Consider the following 7,051-nt stretch of genomic DNA (forward strand, 5'->3'; position numbering starts at 1 on the left):
TGCTGCTGCTAGTTGAATTAGATGGGTAGTCAAATGTCCAATTTTGATTGCACTCATTGCAGCTTCTTCCTCTTCAGTGATAAAAATGAACAGCTGATTTTTGTTTGCGTGTTGTGGTGCTCAGTCGCACCCCACTTTATGTCACAAATCAGGTCCAAATTGCTAATAAGAACATGGGACTGAGCAGTCATGGGTTACACCCTCGTAAGGGACACCATCATATCTGAAGAAGCTATGGCAAGGTCTACTTGTAAAACAACAATCTGCATCCTGCAACAAGAAGTCTGTGTTGTATTGTGCTCTGTTCTCATTGAAAACACCGTCTTATCCCAATAACAGCAAAATGCAGGTAGTGAAGTTCATCGCAAAATAAAACTGTAACCATGAGGAATTAGGGCTTCCTGTCCAGTAAATGCTTTTACATTTACAGAATATTTTATTATCACACATCAATATAAAGTGCAGAAATCTGATTAATCTAGTATTAATTTTGCCTTTGGAAACATTGTAATGGATCTTTGAAGTCCAATAAAAGGCCACGTCTACACGGGCACCCCGTCGACAAAACTCACAGAGCATCTACATGGCTAGGGCACTTTGTCAAGCGTTTGCCAACAGAAGCGAGCTCTTCACCCAGCAGAATTTTCTCTCCTCCCATGCAGGTATAGGGCCTCTGTCAACAACGTTTTGTCAACAGAGTGCCAGTGCGACAGTTCTGTCAACAGAGTGGGTCCTTCATGGCAGCCATTAGTCAGAGTCAGGAGATGCCCTCTCCACAGCCAGCAGGGCTCTATGGTTACCGCTTCCACCTACCCTTAAAGCAACAGGGCTCCAGGAAGCCCATGCAGGAAGCTGGGGACATGGGTGCATGCTGGCTGCGTATGCTCAGTCACACACCCCAGCAGCCACTTCCCCCACAGACAAAAATGGCTGAGGCTGCCTGGTATTGCCCTGACCCCTCCCAAGAACCCCAGGAGCCACTCCAGGAGCCTGCTCGGGGGACCTGCAAGTGGGCCCTTTCACGGTCCAGCACCAAGCTCCTGGACCTCCTGGCTCTCTGGGCTGACGAGCCTCTGGCGCTGGACCCCAGCACCAAACACCATCATGCCCCTGGCTACAGGCACAGAGCAGCAGCCCTGGCACAATGCAGCCAGCACCCTCAAACAGGTGCATGCAAAGATGAAGGAACTGTTCCAGGGTTACATGCGAGTCCAGACGCCCAGCGCCACTTGGAAGCAGGGGTACCCTCCTGCCCCCACTCTGAAGCCCTGCATTAGATGCTGGGGGGCCATGACAGGGCTCCAGGCCGGGGGAAAGGGGACACTGCTGAGGAGGTCTCCCCCATGGAAGTTCTCACCCCAAAGGCAGCATCCTCCCCAGAACCACATGACGACCTGCCCTCTGACCCTGACTCTAGCCAGGGCATGCTCACCACTACCTGTCCTCCAGCCCCTTCACTGCCACAGTGTTGACACAGGCATCCCTGGACCTGTTCCAAGCACCCTCCGGTGAGTCTTGGGAAGGAGACAGGGCATGACATGGGCCCCAATGGGACAGCCCCACCAGGAACCCATGTCCCGGGCCTAGCACGTGTGCCATGTATCCACTGGGGCGTCCCACCCAAACCCCATGGGCAGCCCTGGGACACAGCGGTTGGGCTGCTCGCAGCACCAGGTCAAGCTGCACGACCTTCGGGCCCCGACCCCTGCCATGCCTGGGAGTATACCAGCCACAGGGGTCACAGGCCCACCCCACCTATGAGCCGCATGTGTGTGGCGGAGGTCCTGGGGAAGCCCTGGTGCACCCTCCAAGGCACTAGCCCCTGAGGCTGGTCTGACAGGGGCTATGATCAGGCCAGTGCCCATGACACCACAGTGTCCCTGTCCAACAGGGCCCACTGTCCGTGGGCGTGCACATCCTGGATGGACCCACACACGCTGGACGGACTCACCCTATGGCTTGTGGGGAGGGTGGGTCTGCTGTTCACAGGGTGGGGCGCAGGAGCTGTATGGCGGGATGAAGTCAGTACTCCCCCCAGCTGTACGGCGGGATGAAGTCAGTACTCCCCCCCCCATTCCCACCCCACAGCTGCACCATCTGAGGGGTGGGCCAGGCCAGCCCTGCTGCCCAGCCAGCCAGCCCCACAGAGGAGCCCAAGCCAGCTGGACCAGGACCATCACTGCTCGGGGTGAGCCTCTGTGAGGAGGACATGGCACCATCCCGATGCATGCAGGTGGCCCAAGAGTCCGTCGCTGCCTGGCAGACAAGGGTTACCGGGGTTGGCAGCTGCCGCCTGGGAGTAGAATGCCATCACCTGGGAGTGGCTGCAGGTGGAGCGGGAATGGCTTCAGGACTGGGTGCGGTCCTCAGACCTATGGCTGGCCCAGGTGGACCACACCCTGGACCTGTTTAAGGTCCGGCTGGCCCAGTGCACAGCGTCCTGCTGCCCTCCTTCCCCCCGGGCGCCAGCCCCTCCCTTTCTGCCCCTGAGCCCACAGCCCAGGTGCTATTACAGGCCCTGCAGTGGACGCAGCAGCAGCCTGCGTCCGTGACCTCCAGGCTCCCTGCCCCCCCACTCATCAAGCCCAACCCCACAGCTGCCCCCCACCCATACCTCCCTGCGCTCCTGACCCCGACCCATCCCTGAGGCAGAGGGGGAACGGGTGGCTGGCGTGACTTGAAGCCGTCCACCCCCTCCATAGAACAGTGCCCTCACCCAGTTCCGAAGCCCTCCATCCCCCTCTCCTTTCCATAGTTACGTAAATAGCTCACAGCTGTACACAGTTCATACAGAGTTCTTTACTTTTGTACGTCGGTTTAGTTTCTTCACATTTCTCTATTGTTCGGCAAAAGGTTTAAATTTTCATTAAGACCATACCTGTGTGCTTCTTTTCGGGTGTGGGTTGGGAGGGTGGCGTGGGAGGGGGGGAGGGAGGAGTGATGGTTGGGAGGTGGAAGGGCCCCAGGCATGGGGCAGCCCCCAGAGGTGACCTAGGAAGGGTTATTGGGGGGCCATAAGCAAAATGCTCCCATAGAGCCTCCCAGCTGCAGACCCCTTCGGTGTGCACCTGTCGGCAGAGCACACCACCTGGCTGTTCACAGGGGTCCCCACCCTCTGGCCCCTATCCCTGGAGAAAGTCCTTCCCCTTCTGCTCTACCAGGTAATGGAGGGTGCAAGAGGCAGCCATGATGTGAGGAACTTTCCGCTCCCCCACCTCCAGCCAGTTCAGGAGGCACCAGATCTCCCCTTCAGGCACCCAAATACAAGCTCAACAGGGTTCCATGCATGTGCCAGTTGCGCATTCAACTGCTCCTGGCTGGAGTCCAGGTTCCCAATGTAGGGACTCAGCCATGGGAGGAGCATGTAGGTCACATCACTGATGCTGCACAGGGGCATCAGCGTGCCCCTGACGGCTAACTCCTGGTGGGGGATGCAGGTCCTTCCTCCGGGGCAGGCTGGCATTTCAGCACACCCTCGCATCACGGCTCCAGCCCCACCAGCTGATGTAGACATTGAGGAATTGTTCCTCATTGGGGGTGGGGGGACTGGACATGCCCATGGGGATCTACAGTATGTGTTTGGCAGCCCTGGGCTCAGGCAAGCCCTGTACCCATCAGCCCTCTGCCCCCTCACCTCCCGGCGGTGTATTACCTGCCTGGTTATGGCCCCAGCGGTGGACATCCTGATGCTGAACTGGTGGCCCACGGAGTGGTAGCTGTCAGGGGTGGCCTGCTTCCACAGGGAGATTGCAACCTGCTTCTTAACAGTGATGGCGGTCCATACCTTGGTGTCATGCTGTCGGAGAGCAGGGGTGAGCCAGTTGTGCAATTCGAGGATGGTATCCTTGTGCATCTGGAAATTGTGTCCATTGATGGTCTTCAGGTCAGGATGAGCCCAGGGGCTCCTGTGACATGGCAGCAGCTTGGAAGGACCTGGATCTCTCTCGAACAGCAAGGCAGTCCTGCAGCAGCTTTGCTTTCCCTCAAGGATATAGGTAAGTCTCAGCATGGGCAGGGAGTATGGGCTAGGGGGTTGGGGTCGGCTTTAAGGCTGCGCAGAGCCAGCGCTCCAGGAAGGGCTTTCCCTCCACAAAAGCCTACCTTCCAGTTCACAGGGCCAGTTCTGCTGACAGAGGGGCTGGTTCTGCTGACGGGATGGCCGGCGCATGTGGATGTACCCTAAGTGAGGGGCTCACTGTTCCTAGCTGCTTGTGTGTGTAGATGCAACTTGTTGACAGAGGTACTGCCGAGGTTTCTCTCTTGACAGTGACCTCTGTCGACAGTGGCAGCCCATATAGCTGTGGCCAAACATTACAAGTTTCTTTTTAGTGACACCTAAAGTTAATTCATTATACAAAACCTGGAAAAATCAATTCCCCTCAGGCGTGCACAGTACTTTCCCAAGGCAGGATGCTCACTCTTTGCTTAGATGCATGGCCTACCCATTTTTAAGTAAAAGGAAGTATGCTTCACAATTAAGACCGAATGTGAAGATAAAAAAGCATTTGTGACCTTGGTTCTGTTACACTTCTACCTCTCTGTAAAATAAAGATAACCCCTAAACCCCATCCATGCTTCCCTCTACTTCCGTGAGCAGAGGATAGCAGAAACCAGGAGGTGAGAGTATAAATGAAGGATAGTTCTGAACAATGCCATAGCAGCCCATTTCCACCAATTCACGAGATAACTCTCCCCAGCTCCACTCAGCTGCAGCCCCTAAGCACCGGAGAGCGGGCACATCCCCTTAAAGTTTCCCCAGTGCAGAGTCCCCAGCTGAAATACTGCCGGGCTACCCAGCTTCTACAGAAGCAGAACAGGCAGTCTCTGGGATTTTTACCTGGTGGCCGAATTTAGATTGGCATCCAGGTTGCTATCTACTCTCCTAGTGCTGCAGTCAGCACACAACCAAAGCAGAACAAGCTCCCTAGTTCTCCTACCCCAGGGGCCACAGAATCTATATAGTAGGGGAGGGGAACAAATGGAAGTCTCTGGCAAAAAAGCCCCACACATTTGGTTATATTTCACTAACAAAAAAAAATTCTAGATCCATTTATCACTTGGATAACCTGTGGTACTTTTGTTTAGCCAAGGCAGATGGTTTTTTTTGTTTCCAAGGCAGATGGTCTTTAAGTGACTAAAAATAGGAAACCAGAGTTTTGTCAGTTTGCTGGCAATCACATAATCGTAGTCATTATTGTGCACTATCCTACATAAAACTCCGCCATGAAGCCACTGCGAGCTCCATGCCAGTCCCAAGCCTGGATGAAGGAGGAGGGTTGGTCAGATGTGTGTCAATGCGCTGACCATCAAACAACAATATGAATGAAATCTGATGCCAGTACAATTAAATGTTAAAAGATACTGGCTCGGACATCGCCCGGATAAACAAGGTCTGCAATACCAATTGAGTGATTGGGTTGATAAGTTGGCTACCGAAAGAAAATTACAGCTAACATATGCTATGCATTGGAACATGGAACATCTGAACACTGTGGGCAACTGGAAAATTAGAGCTGCTTCAGAAGGAGATGGAGAGATACCGATGCAATATACTTGGACTGGCAGAGATGCATTGGATGGCATCAGGAGAGATATGCGGTTGCAAAGTTATTTGGTCAGGAAATGAAACGAAGCATGACGCAGGAGTTGAATTCCTTCTTAGCAAAACAGCTAGAAGAGCATTGTTAGGATGCAAACCAGTAAGTGCAAGGACGATGGTAGCGAGATTCGAAGCAAAACTCTTCAACATCTTAGTCATTCAGATGTATGCAGCACGTCGGACAGTACGGAGAAAGAGATTGAGCTATTCTTTCAAGACTTGACAAAGATGGTGGAGAAGATACCAAAGAAAGACATGTTGACCATCGGAGGAGATTGGAACATGCAGGCTGGAATAGATAATAAAGGTTGGGAGAGAGTCATGGGAAAGTTTGGATATTAAGAAAGAAACGAACGAGGTGAGAAACTACTAAAGTTTGCTACAGAGCATGAGATGTTGATCTGCAACATGAGATTCCAACAAAAGGACTGTAGGAAGTGGAGTGGCGATCAAATGACAGGAAGTCCAAGAACATGATAGATATGATTTTAATAAGAAGATGGACAGCAGTGCCGAACTTTCCAAGGAGCGGATACAGACTCAGACCATCAAGATAAAACTCAAAAGAAAATGTAAGACACAATTTAAGAAAAGAAGAGACGTGGTGAGGCTATGTGAGGAAGAAACAGGAATGCACACAGAACAGTGCTTGAAGAGAAGATTAAGAATATTGCCACAGAGAAAGACCTAGATAACAGAGTCGCAGGGATCGCCATCACTACAGAAGAGGCAATTAAGCAGCCTGTTCCAAAAGAAAAGATCAATATGAAGTGGGATTACCCAGGAGACATTGAAGTTGGTTCAAGAGAAGAGAGCGTTGAAGATCAGAAGAGATGTTTCTGAGATGGCAGAACAGCAATATAGGATGAAATGCAACGAGGTGAGGAAAGCAGCCAGAAAGGATAAGGAGAAATGGTTAGAGGAGCAATGTGAAGATAGAGATCTATTATGGCGAATATAAGACCAGGGAGGTGTATAAAACAATTAGGAATATTAATAGGAAATGGCAACCAAAACAGATGGCAATCAAAGATGAGAACAAAGAAGTGTTCATGAACAGGGAGAAGACTGTGCAGCAATGGATGAGATATTGCACTGATCTGTACAAAGCACAGTTGAACCTGAGTGTCTCAGAGAGACTCACTGAAGAATTGAAAGAGGTATCTCCCCCGAGCATGAGTGAGACTGGTATTTTGAAGGAGGAAGTAAAAAAAAGCAGTGAAATGACTAAAACAACAAGAGCCCTGGAAATAATAAGACCACAGGAGAGATGATCAAATATGGCGGAGAAAGCACGATTCAGGAAATACACCTACTATGTAATATAGCATGGAAAGCAGGGAAAGCGCCTAAGGAATGGACAAGATCTGGGCTAGTGACAATACTCAAGAAAGGAAGTACATTGGAGTGCAAGAACTGCAGAACGATTGCCCCAACGAGTCATCTAGGTAA

Source organism: Carettochelys insculpta, chromosome 2, assembly GCF_033958435.1.
Source record: "Carettochelys insculpta isolate YL-2023 chromosome 2, ASM3395843v1, whole genome shotgun sequence".
Taxonomy (NCBI): Eukaryota; Metazoa; Chordata; order Testudines; family Carettochelyidae; genus Carettochelys; species Carettochelys insculpta.